The 12028-nt window shown below is 39.2% G+C and overlaps 1 protein-coding gene across 7 annotated transcripts in view; it reads right to left on the bottom strand.

Annotated features, from left to right (window-relative positions):
• Positions 1-12028, bottom strand: part of UBAP1 (ubiquitin associated protein 1) — a 111610-nt gene that overhangs the window by 94579 nt on the left and 5003 nt on the right. For 5 of the 7 annotated variants that reach the window (XM_081519523.1, XM_081519508.1, XM_081519492.1 and 2 more), the window contains exon 2: positions 9005-9109. The exons of 1 other annotated variant lie outside the window; for it this stretch is intronic. The gene's annotated coding sequence lies outside the window, so the exon portion shown is untranslated. Of the gene's footprint in view, positions 1-9004; positions 9110-9269; positions 9452-12028 lie in introns of those variants that run through there. One more of the 7 variants, XM_081519546.1, reaches the window with a different exon arrangement.

Here is a 12028-nt window from a genome sequence, read left to right as displayed (position 1 = left end):
AGTAGTTGTGGTGCACAGGCTTAGTTGCCCTGTGGCATGTGGAATCTTCCCATACTAGGGAGCAAACTCATGTGCCCTGCATTGGCAGGCAGATTCTTAACCACTGGACCACCAAGGACATCCTATTTATATTTTCTTAAACTTCCGATTTTGAGATAACTTTATATTTACAGAAGAATTATAAGATCATAGAGATTTCCTGTATATTTTTCACCCAATGGTAACATCTAACTGTGATACATTTATCATATAACAATGTAAAAAAGTAGCATTGATTCAATGCTATTAACTGTATTCAGATTTCCTCAGTTGTTTCACTAACATCCTTTATATGTTCAGAATCCACGCCAAGATACTGCATTACATCCTATAGTCAAGTCCCCTTAGTCTCCTCCAGTCTCTGACAGTTCCTTAGTCTTTCCTTGTCTCTCATAACCTCAGCACTTCAAAGAGTACTAGGCAGATATGTTGTAGAATGTCCTTTAGTTTTTTTTTTTTTAATGTTTTCTCATTGTTAAACTAGAGTTATAGATTTGGGGGGAAAATACCATAAGCCTGAAGTGCCTTTTCATCTCATCACGTCAGGGAGTATATAATATCAGTCTGTCAATATTATTATATTTTATCAATTTATCTGCCAAATCTCTCTACTGAAAAGTTATTATTTTTTCCTTTTCATACTCTGTGTCTCGGAAGTGAGTCACTAAGTCTAGCCTATACTCAGGAAGAGGGAAATTAAACTCCATTTCCTGGAGGAAGAAATATCAAATAATTTGTGGGCATTATTAAAACTACCAAAGTGTTTATTAATTAAATTGATTGATTTTTATGAATACCTGTTCATATTTTTTGCCTGTTTTAATTTCACAATATTTTATTCTTTTTATGCTTTATTCAGTCTCTTATTCTTTCTTTGCGGAGAAGGCAATGGCACCCCACTCCAGTACTCTTGCCTGGAAAATCCCATGGATGGAGGAGCCTGGTAGGCTACAGTCCATGGAGTCGCTGAGAGTCGGACACGACTGAGCGACTTCACTTTCACTTTTCCCTTTCATGCACTGGAGAAGGAAATGGCAACCCACTCCAGTATTCTTGCCTGGAGAATCCCAGGGACGGTGGAGCCTGGTGGGCTGCCGTCTATGGGGTCGCACAGAGTCGGACACGACTGAAGTGACTTAGCAGTATTTTTTCTTTGACAATTCAGAGCATACTTATGTTAAAGCCTTTTCAAGATTGTTCTTTTTACTTTTTCTAGAGAAAAAGATAAATTTACTTGTTCCAAATTACAGGTCCTCCACGTTGGATCAAATCTTATCAGGACATTTCAAGATAATGGTGGTACCATTTCAATCAGTTATTGTCATGACTGTGGGCTCTTGGATGCCTCTAAGTGGTGAGAGGTGTTATGGAACAGCCAGAAAACAATAGTTTATTCATTGTGTATGTGCTCTGTTTATGTAGGAGTCTTGTATATTGTGTATATGTATGTGGTGTGTGTTCTGTGTATTGAGTGATGTGTTATATGTCTTGTGTGTATTGTGTGTGGTATGTATGTGTTTCTTGTGTATGTTGTGAGTACATGGTATGTGTCTTATGTGCTAAGTATATGTGTATTACTGTCTTGTGTATGTCTTTTTTTTCTAATTTTTATTTATGTATTTATTTATTTTGGCTGCACTGGGTCTTCGTTGCTGCAAGTAGACTTTCTCTAGTTGTGGCCAGCAGGGCTACTCTCTAGTTGTGGTATGTGGCCTTCTCATTGCAGTGGCTTCTCTTGTTGCAGAACACAGTCTCTAGGTGCTTGGCTCAGTAATTACAGCTGATTGACCCTAGAGCACAGGCTCAGTAGCTGTGGTGCACCGGCTAAGTTACCCTGTGGCATGTGTGATCTTCCCAGATCAGGAATCGAACCCATGTCCCCTGCATTGGCAGGTGAATTCTTAACCACTGGACCACCAGAGATGCCCTGTGTGTGTCTTTTTAAAGTATAATTAGGGACTTCCCTGGTGGTCTTCACTTCCATTACAAGGGTCACAAGTTTGATCCCTGGTTAGGAAATAAAAATAGACACAGGGATCCTTGTTCCAGTTCCAAAGCCCTGTTTATTCATCAGGCTGTTTCACTATTTCATTGCATTCAGTTCTACAAGATACAACTGAGCTGCCTTCTTCATTGCAAACTAGTTATTTTTACCTATAAGAGGGTCTTTCTAATCACAAGCTAGCTTTTGTATGATGATTTTTATTGGCCAACAGCAAACAGAATCTGTGCTCTATTGAGGTTGGAGATGATGATGTTAAGTAGAAGGTGAGGTCGCTTTGGAAATTTCTTTATCATAATCGCAACAATTTTCCAACCAGCAAAGACCTCATCGGTCTTTCTCTATCAATGTACTATACCTAAAAAAGTCTGGCTTATGTCGGCTGTAAGATTTTTTATTTACCTCCTCAACAAAAATCTCTTTTGAGAACAGTTTATTCAAAGTAGTTGATAATGACAACATGCAGCAGCAGAATTGATAACAGTGTGTTGAAATAGACTATACTCATGTTTCTAAAGGGTATGAACTCTGACATGACCTTCCTGAAGGGCAATGGAATTTAATCTAACAAGAACCTTAAAAATGTTTATAACCCATTAACTCAGCACTCTTCCTTCTGGGAATTTACCCCATGAAATCAGAGATATGCACAAAGATTTCTCCAGGAGCCTGCATATTCTCTAAATCAGTGTCCAATTCATTGTGCTATTTTGTCAATATCCAATAATCACAGCTTGAGGAATCAAGGGGTGGAAACGGAAGTGGTGCCCTCACTATTATGCCTAGTAATCTACTAGCAAAATTTTTGCTTTCTGTCCCCATAACCTAATGCTCTGTTTGTTTTAGTTTCAAAGGGAGGAATGCTTCTGCTGGGAAATACAACAATTCCATTTAACCAAAGTTAAGACTGCCACCTGGCTAATATGAGCTCCTCTTACTTTCAATCAACAGGTAAAGAAGGGAGTTACTATATTGGCTGGAGTAATTGATCCTGATTACCAAGGGAAAATTGGATTGCTACCATACAATGGAGATATGGAAGATTACATCTGGAATACAGGTGATCTCTTAAGAGACTATCTTAGTATTGCCATGCCCTGTAATTAAAGCCTATGGAAAACTATAACAACCCAACGTAAGCAGAACAACTTAGGACCCAAACTGTTCAGGATTAAAGGTTTAGCTCCTCCTACTGCAAAAAACACAACCAGCTGAGGTGCTTCCTGAGGGCAAAAGGAGTATGGAATGGGTATTGGAAGAAGCTATTAGCTATGACCACATGACAAGCTGCAGAAACAAGGAAAGGATTGCAATTTTATGTATATTTCTTCTTTTTTTTTGTTCTGAATATGTTTGTTCAGTTCAGTTGCTCAGTAGTGTCCAACTCTTTGCGACCCCATGGACTGTAGGACGCCAGGCTTCCCTGTCCATCACCAACTCCCAGAGCTTGCTCACACTCATGTCCATCGAGTCAGTGATGCCATCCAACCATCTCAGCCTCTGTCATCCCCTTCTCCTCCTGCCTTCAATCTTTCCCAGCATGAGGGTCTTTTCCAATGAGTCAGTTCTTTGCATCAGGTGGCCAAAGTATTGGAGTTTCAGCTTCAGCATCAGTCCTTCCAATGAATATTCAGGACTGATTTTCTCTAGGATTGACTGGTTGGATCTCCTTGCAGTCCAAGAGATTCTCAAGAGTCTTCCACAACACCACAGTTCAAAAGCATCAGTTCTTTGGCACTCAGTTTTCTTCATAGTCCAACTCTCACATCCATACACGACTACTGGAAAAACCTTACCTTCAACTAGAATATGTTTGTGATGTGTATCAAATACCTTTGTTTCTTATCCTTTTATATAACATAAGGTGCATTAATGAAGTTAACTTTACATTGAAGTGTTTCACTTACAAGATATCAAAGTGAAGCATGGACATCACCCCAAAATTTTGTGTTCTCTTCTGGGGAAAGAGTTGGTGTATTTTTGGTTGTATGTGGGATAGTTGTATTACACTAGGCAAAAGTATGATTTTGTTATCGTTCTTATCTGAAGATTAAGTCTAACTTGAGCTAAGTATAGATTTTAAGTTGACAAGGGGTGGACTGGGATTAGTTGTATGTGTCAACTTTGCTAGGCTGTTATTGTTTGTTGTTTAGTTGCTGGGTCGTGTCTGACTCTTTTGAGATCCTGTGGACTGCAGCCTGCCAAGCTCCTCTGTCCACGGGATTTCCCAGGCAGGAATACTGGAATGGGTTGCCATTTCCTTCCCCAATCTAGGTGTTGTTGTGAAGGTATTTTGTAGATTAGATATGGCTGGCCAATAGTCTACATAGTTAACAATACTCTATTGTACAGCTGAAAGTTGCTAAAAGAGTAAATCTTAAAAGTTTTCATCACACATAAAGAAAAGTAACTATGTGAGGTGATGGATGTGTTAGTTAACCTTAACTTTATTGCAGTAATCTTTAAAAAAAACCTGTCTTCCTCCTTTTTTCCCCTAACAGTTAACTCAAATCTGACCCTACAGTGTCAGATCCTGTATGTTAAGGGCTCTGTCCCACAAACTGCCCTCAACTTCAGGTTCGAATGGCAAGTAGTAGGTCCCCAGGTTACTGACAACTTCTGTTTCACTTGGATATAAGCAGGGGGTTCCCATGACCTCCTCTCCTTCGGATTTATTTGCTAAAACAGCTCACAGAACTCAGGGAAACTCTTACATTTACAGGTTTATTATATAACAAAGGATATGATAAAGAAGACAGATAGACAGCCAAATGAAGAGCTACATCAAGGTGGTCTGAGAGTCCTGAGCACAAGAGCTTCTGTCCCTGTGGAACTGGGGGTGCAACACCTTCCCAGTAGTACATGGATGTGTTCACCAACTTGGGAATTTCTTGAACACTATACAGTTGGTATCTGTATGGTGGCTTATCACATAAGCTTGATCAATTATCAGCTTCAATTCCTTTCTCTGGAGAATAAGAGGTGAAATGAAAATTCCATGCTTCTAATCATGGCTTTGCATGAAATGTTCCCTTGGTATCTCTAATTTTCTTGAAGAGATCTCTAGTCTTTCCCATTCTGTTGTTTTCCTCTATTTCTTTGCATTGATCGCTGAGGAAGGCTTTCTTATCTCTCCTTGCTATTCTTTGGAACTCCGCATTCAGATGGGAATATCTTTCCTTTTCTCCTTTGCTTTTCGCTTCTCTTCTTTTCCCAGCTATTTGTAAGGCCTCCTCAGACAGCCACTTTGCTTTTTTGCATTTCTTTTCCATGGGGATGGTCTTGATCCCTGTCTCCTGTACAATGTCACGAACCTCTGTCCATAGTTCATCACGTACTCTACCAGATCTAGTCCCTTAAATCCATTTGTCACTTCCACTGTATAATCATAAGGGATTTGATTTAGGTCATACCTGAATGGTCGAGTGGTTTTCCCTACTTTCTTCATTTTAAGTCCGAATTTGGCAATAAGGAGTTCATGATCCTAGCCACAGTCTGCTCCCGGACTTGTTTTTGCTGACTGTATAGAGCTTCTCCATTTTTGGCTGCAAAGAATATAATCAATCTGATTTCTGTGTTGGCCATCTGGTGATGTCCATGTGTAGAGTCTTCTCTTGTGTGTTGTTGGAAGAGGGTATTTGCTATGACTAGTGCATTCTCTTGCCAAACTCTATTAGCAAAGATGGGCTCGATAAAGGACAGAAATGGTATGGACCTAACAGAAGCAGAAGATATTAAGAAGAGGTGGCAAGAATACACAGAAGAACTGTACAAAAAAATCTTCACGACCCAGATAATCACGATGGTGTGATCAATCACCTAGAGCCAGACATCCTGGAATGTGAAGTCAAGTGGGCCTTAGAAAGCATCACTACAAACAAAGCTAGTGGAGGTGATGGAATCCCAGTTGAGCTATTTCAAATCCTCAAAGATGATGCTGTGAAAGTGCTGCACTCGATATGCCAGCAAATCTGGAAAACTCAGCAGTGGCCACAGGACTGGAAAAGGTCAGTTTTCATTCCAATCCCAAAGAAAGGCAATGCCAAAGAATGCTCAAACTACCACACAATTGCACTCATCTCACACGCTAGTAAAGTAATGCTCAAAATTCTCCAAGCCAGGCTTCAGTAATACATGAACTGTGAACTTCCAGATATTCAAGCTGGTTTTAGAAAAGGCAGAGGAACCAGAGATCAAATTGCCAACATCCGCTAGATCATTGAAAAAGCAAGAGAGTTCCAGAAAAACATCTATTTCTGCTTTATTGACTATGCCAAAGCCTTTGACTGTGTGGATCACAATAAACTGTGGAAAATTCTGAAAGAGATGGGAATACCAGACCATCTGACCTGTCTCTTGAGAAACCTGTATGCAGGTCAGGAAGCAACAGTTCGAACTGGACATGGAACAACAGACTGATTCCAAATAGGAAAAGGAATACGTCAAGGCTGTATATTACCATCCTGCTTATTTAACTTATATGCAGAGTACATCATGAGAAACGCTGGGCTGGATGAAACACAAGCTGGAATCAAGATTGCCGGGAGAAATATCAATAACCTCAGATATGCAGATGACACCACCCTTATGGCAGAAAGTGAAGAAGAACTAAAGAGCCTCTTGATGAAAGTGAAAGAGGAGAGTGAAAAAGTTGGCTTAAAACTCAACGTTCAGAAAACTAAGATCATGGCATCTGGTCCCATCACTTCATGGGAAGTAGATGGGGAAACAGTGGAAACAGTGTCAGACTTTATTATTTTGGGCTCCAAAATCACTGCTGATAGTGATTGCAGCCATGAAATTAAAAGACGCTTACTCCTTGGAAGGAAAGTTATGACCAACCTAGATGGCATATTTAAAAGCAGAGACATTACTTTGCCAACAAAGGTTCATCTAGTCAAAGCTATGGTTTTTCCAATGGTCATGTATGGATGTGAGAGTTGGACGGTGAAGAAAGCTAAGTGCCAAAGAATTGATGCTTTTGAACTGTGGTGTTGGAGAAGACTCTTGAGAGTCCCTTGGATTGTGGGAAGATCCAACCAGTACATCCTAAAGGAGATCAGTCCTGAAAGTTCACTGGAAGGACTGATGCTGAAGCTGAAACTCCAATACTTTGGCTACCTCATGCGAAGAGTTGACTCATTGGAAAAGACCCTAATGCTGGGAAGGATTGGGGGCAGGATGAGAAGGGGATGACAGAGGATGAGATGGCTGGATGGCATCACCGACTCGATGGACATGGGTTTGGGTAAACTCCGGCAGTTGGTGATGGAGAGAGAGGCCTGGCGTGCTGCGATTCATGGGGTCTCAAAGAGTCGGACATGACTGAGCGACTGAACTGAACTGAACTGAATCATGGTTTGGTCTTTGTGATGAACAACCCCCACCCAGGAGTCATTAAAACAAAGACATTACTATCTTTGTACCAATTACCCAGAAAATTCCAAGACTCATGGAGACTATCAGGAACCCAGATCAAAGACAAACTATTAAAACCGAAGATGTGTCTAGTGCTCTTTTTTTTTTTTTAACTTTTATCTATTCACTGTGCGAGGTCTTATTTGCAGAATGTGGTATCTAGTTCCCTGGCCCGGAATCAAACTTGGGCCCCTTGCATTGGGAAAACAGTCTTAGCCACTGGACCACGAGAGAAGTCCCACTCCCAGTCTGTTATCACCTAGAAAATTACAAGGTTTTAGGCGATCTGTGCCAGATACTAGAGGCAGAGATCAATATATATTTTTTCTATTTTTTACATAATGATTTTGCAATATTTATGTATATCAAATATCACATCATACACCTTAAACATACCCTAATATTATATGTCAATTATGTTGCAATAAAATTGAGAATTTTTTTTCAGTTCTACTATCAGCTGACTTTAGGTAATGAAGTTTATCCTTGATACCGTGAGTGGACCTCATTCAGTCAGTTGAAAGGCCTTAAGAGCAAAACAGATTTCTCTGAGGAAGGACTTCTGCCTTGAGACTGCCATGTCAACTCTTTACTTTTTTTTTTAAGCCTTTCACATCTGCAACTTTATTTAAAACAATAAACACATCCATAAGTGGAAGGAAATTTAAAAATATTGCATTCATTTCTCAGTAATAACTTTTAAAATATTTTCTGGAAATTTAGTATTTATGTTACCAGAATGAAAATGTTATTATGTAATTATCTGACGATAATAGAATCCTTATTCCATTTTGTAAGTCATTTTATTTTTCTATCATTAATTGATGCCTATGTCTTTGTTTTTATTGCCTTGCATTTGAGTTGACGGATATAGCTAGTAAAAGATATTGCAACAAAAATCATACATAATATTCTTTTAAAATTCTTACATTTATATTTAACTCCCAATTAAGCATTTGTGGAAAGTATGAAGGAAGTAGAGTGACACCATGAAATGTATTTTTGATGAGGCAATTTTCACTCATCTTTTTCCAGATAGATCACTTAAATTTATAAGTGGAAAAGTTTCATTTGTTCTTTTTCTTTCTTATCTTATTGAGATGACAAATAGAACTGAGATTGTTTAGATTGTTTAAAGGTAAGGAGGAAGAGAAAACAAAGAACTTGGATAATTTAAATTCTATTTCAATTCTTGAATGCTTAGACACTGTCTGTCCTTAACAAAAATTTGATCAGTGTGTGTCAAATTACACATAAAATAGAGAAATGTAATTTCTGGTCTCAAAGTAATTGATGTTCTGGGTAAAATATTTCAAGTCTTGAATAAAGAGAAAAGATAAGAATACTAGGACAATGCTAACATAAATTCCAATTACAAGTTCAACCAGGCCCAGAAATAGTTGAAAAAATGGCAGAGGTCCTGGGTTCCATTTCTCACTCATGGGTTGTCTGCCTATGTGACTTGACTTTTTTGGCTTCAGTTTCCTATGAGATGAGCTATCTTTATAATGGGCTTCCCAGGGACGCTAGTGGTAAAGAACCTACCTGCCAATGCAGGAGACGAAAGAGATGTGGGTTCAATCCCTGGGTCAGGAAGATCCCCTGGAGGAGGGCATGGAAATCCATTCCAGTATTCTTGCCTGGAGAATCCTATGGACAGAGGAGCCTGGTGGGTTACAGTCCATAGAGTCGCAGAACTGGACATGACTGAAGCAACTTAGCATACACATGTATCTTTATAGTATTTTCCACCTTTAATAATCTATGACTCAGGATCAGAAAAATATTTCCACAGGGGTGAAATAATTACCATTCACATGCCTTGGGGACTTCTTAACATTTTCACATCACCAGAGAGCAGTTGTTAAGCTACCATCTGTGCCAGTTTATGCTCCTATGTCTTTCAGGTCTCTTTTCTTACTATGTTTTATTATGATTTGTATGAATTAAAATTCCAAGTACTTTTGCTAACAAATGATTTCCTCCTGAGTCTTTTGCTAGCAAAGATAACTAATTAGCTCCAACACATCAAGGGAAATGCGTTGTGACAACATCTGCTTTGTTTGTGCCAAAGAATCTATGCAAGTAAACATGAGGAATTATTGTTACTAAGCATGTATAACACAATTCAATTTGTCCAGAGTATTAAAGTATTTTATAGCATTTCTTGTTATTTATTCTTCCTGGCAAGACCAAAACAAAGAGAAAGTAAGAAACAAGCAAGTCCTTTGTCCCCTGACCATTGATGGGCTTCCTGTAGCACACTGCATTGTGATGGAATGGTTACAAGGGCTGACTTGGAGGTTTGGAAATGAAGATAATGGGAATTATTTAGGTTTTTATTTAAAAATATAAAATAGTATAGTTTAGGGCTTCTTGGTGGCTCAGTGGTAGAGAATCCACCTGCCAATACAGGAGACACGAGTTCAACCCCTGATACAGTAAGGTTCCACATGCCACAGAGCAGCTAAGTCCGTGTGCCACAACTATTGAGCCTGTGCTCTAGAGCCTGGGAGCCACAGGTACCGAAGCCCTAGAGCCTGTGCTCCACAAGAGAGGCCACTGCAATGAAAAGCCCATGCACAGCAACTAGAGAGTTGCCCCCACTTGCTGCAACTAGAGAAAAGCCTGTGCAGCAATGAAGACCCAGCCCAGCCAAAAATAAATAAGTAAATAAAAGTTTTTTAAAATAGTATAGTTTGAAATAATTTTTAAAAGAACCATTTATGGTATATAAATACAGATACAGTTACATTAAAAAAAAAAGTTACAAAGTTATACATCCAGATGTAAACAGTGGTTATCTGAAGGGTGGAATTATGGGTGATTTATTTTTTGTGTCTTTTTAAAACACTTATTTATTTATTTCATTTTTGGCTGCATCAGGTCTTAGTTGCAGCACTCGGGATCTTCGATGCATGATTTTGGATCTTCCCTTGTGGCGCACAGGTTTCTCTCTAGTTGAGGCTCCTGGGCTCGGGAGTTGCAGTGCTCGGGCTTAGCTGTCCTACAGCATGTGGATTCTTAACCACTGGACCACCAGGAAACTCTCTTTTGTGTCTATCTTTTCCTTTCTTGCTTTCCAAGATTGCACTTTGAACACTTTTTTTTAATTAGGAAAAAAAAATCTATTTTAAATAAGTAGATAGATTTACTCAAGATTCTGAAAGCAAGTTATTGCAGCATTACTCTCATCACATTCTCTTCCCTATACCTACTGTTGACATCACTATGAACATACCTAGAGGACTTTGTGAAACATACATTTGACTTACTCTTCATTCAATCATTCAACATCTAGGGAATGTATCAAATATGGTAGATGCCTTCCCAGGCACTAGGGATGTGGGGGTAAATAAGGGTGTCCTTTGCTTGAGTAGCTCTCAAGCTAGTGGGAGAAACAGTCATATTGGGAGAGAAAACAGACCATTACAATACAATGTGATAAATTAGCCCTAAAAAGTTTCTGTGGGTGCACAGAGGAAGAGTATCTCAGCCAGACTGAGAGAAGAATAATAGTAGGAGGAGACTAGTCACAGAAAAGATGATGCTCAGGTCTAAGAAATTATCTACTAAGAATGAATGATTCTGGGATTTCCCTAGTGGTCCAGTGGCTAAGACTTCACCCTCTCAATGTAGGGGGCCTGGGTTTGATCCCTGGGGAACTAGATTCCACATGGCACAACTAAAGATCCTGCATGGCACAACTAAGACCCAGCATACCCAAATAAATAAATATATAAAAAGAAAAAGAATGAATGATTCTTATTAGAAACTAGTATGAGTGGACAAACAAGGGACACATTAATTTTGGAAGTTTCAAATTGCACTCATTCACTAATTTATCCATTTATTCAATAATTATTTGTAGAGAGCTAGTATGTGCTAGGCACTAGAGATATAATGGTAGCAAAAATAACTATAGTTCTTGTTCTTGAGGAGCTTATCTTCTAGTAGGGGAGACATTAATCAAATAATCATATAAATAAACGTAAAATTCTAATTGTGTTAAGTGCTTCAAAGGAGAAGCATACGGTGCTGTGAAACTGAATAATTCAAAGGGGAAGGATTATAACTAGTCAAAGAGGCCAGGGAACACTTTTCTGAGGAAGTAAGGTTTTAACTGAGATCCAAAGAATGACTAAGTATCACAATAGCAAATAGTCAAAAAGATGAACTCAGTTCAGTTCAGTCGCTCAGTTGTCTCTTTCCGACCCAATGGACTGCAGCAGGACAGGCTTCCCTGTCCATCACCAACTCCCGGAGCTTGCTCAAACTCATGTCTATCGAGTCAACAATCTCATCCATCCAACAGTCTCATCCTCTGTCATCCCCTTCTTCTCCTGCCTTCAATCTTTCCATGAACTAAATAGAGGTAAAGCTGTGCCCAGGTCCTGGAGCAGGAGGGAGCATTTTGGTTAGGAAGAATTGAAAGAGGGCCAGTATGGCTGGACCCGAGAAAGGAATTAGAGTATGGTATGAGATGTGGCTGGAGTCAAGTTAGGAACCAGATCATGCAAGGTCTTATAGGCCAGATTAAGGATTTTTATCTTTATCCAAAGAACAAGA

This window comes from Giraffa tippelskirchi, chromosome 1 (assembly GCF_054371585.1).
Source record: "Giraffa tippelskirchi isolate mGirTip1 chromosome 1, T2T-mGirTip1v1.2.pri, whole genome shotgun sequence".
NCBI classification, from domain to species: domain Eukaryota; kingdom Metazoa; phylum Chordata; class Mammalia; order Artiodactyla; family Giraffidae; genus Giraffa; species Giraffa tippelskirchi.
This window is presented reverse-complemented; position numbering and strand designations above follow the sequence as displayed.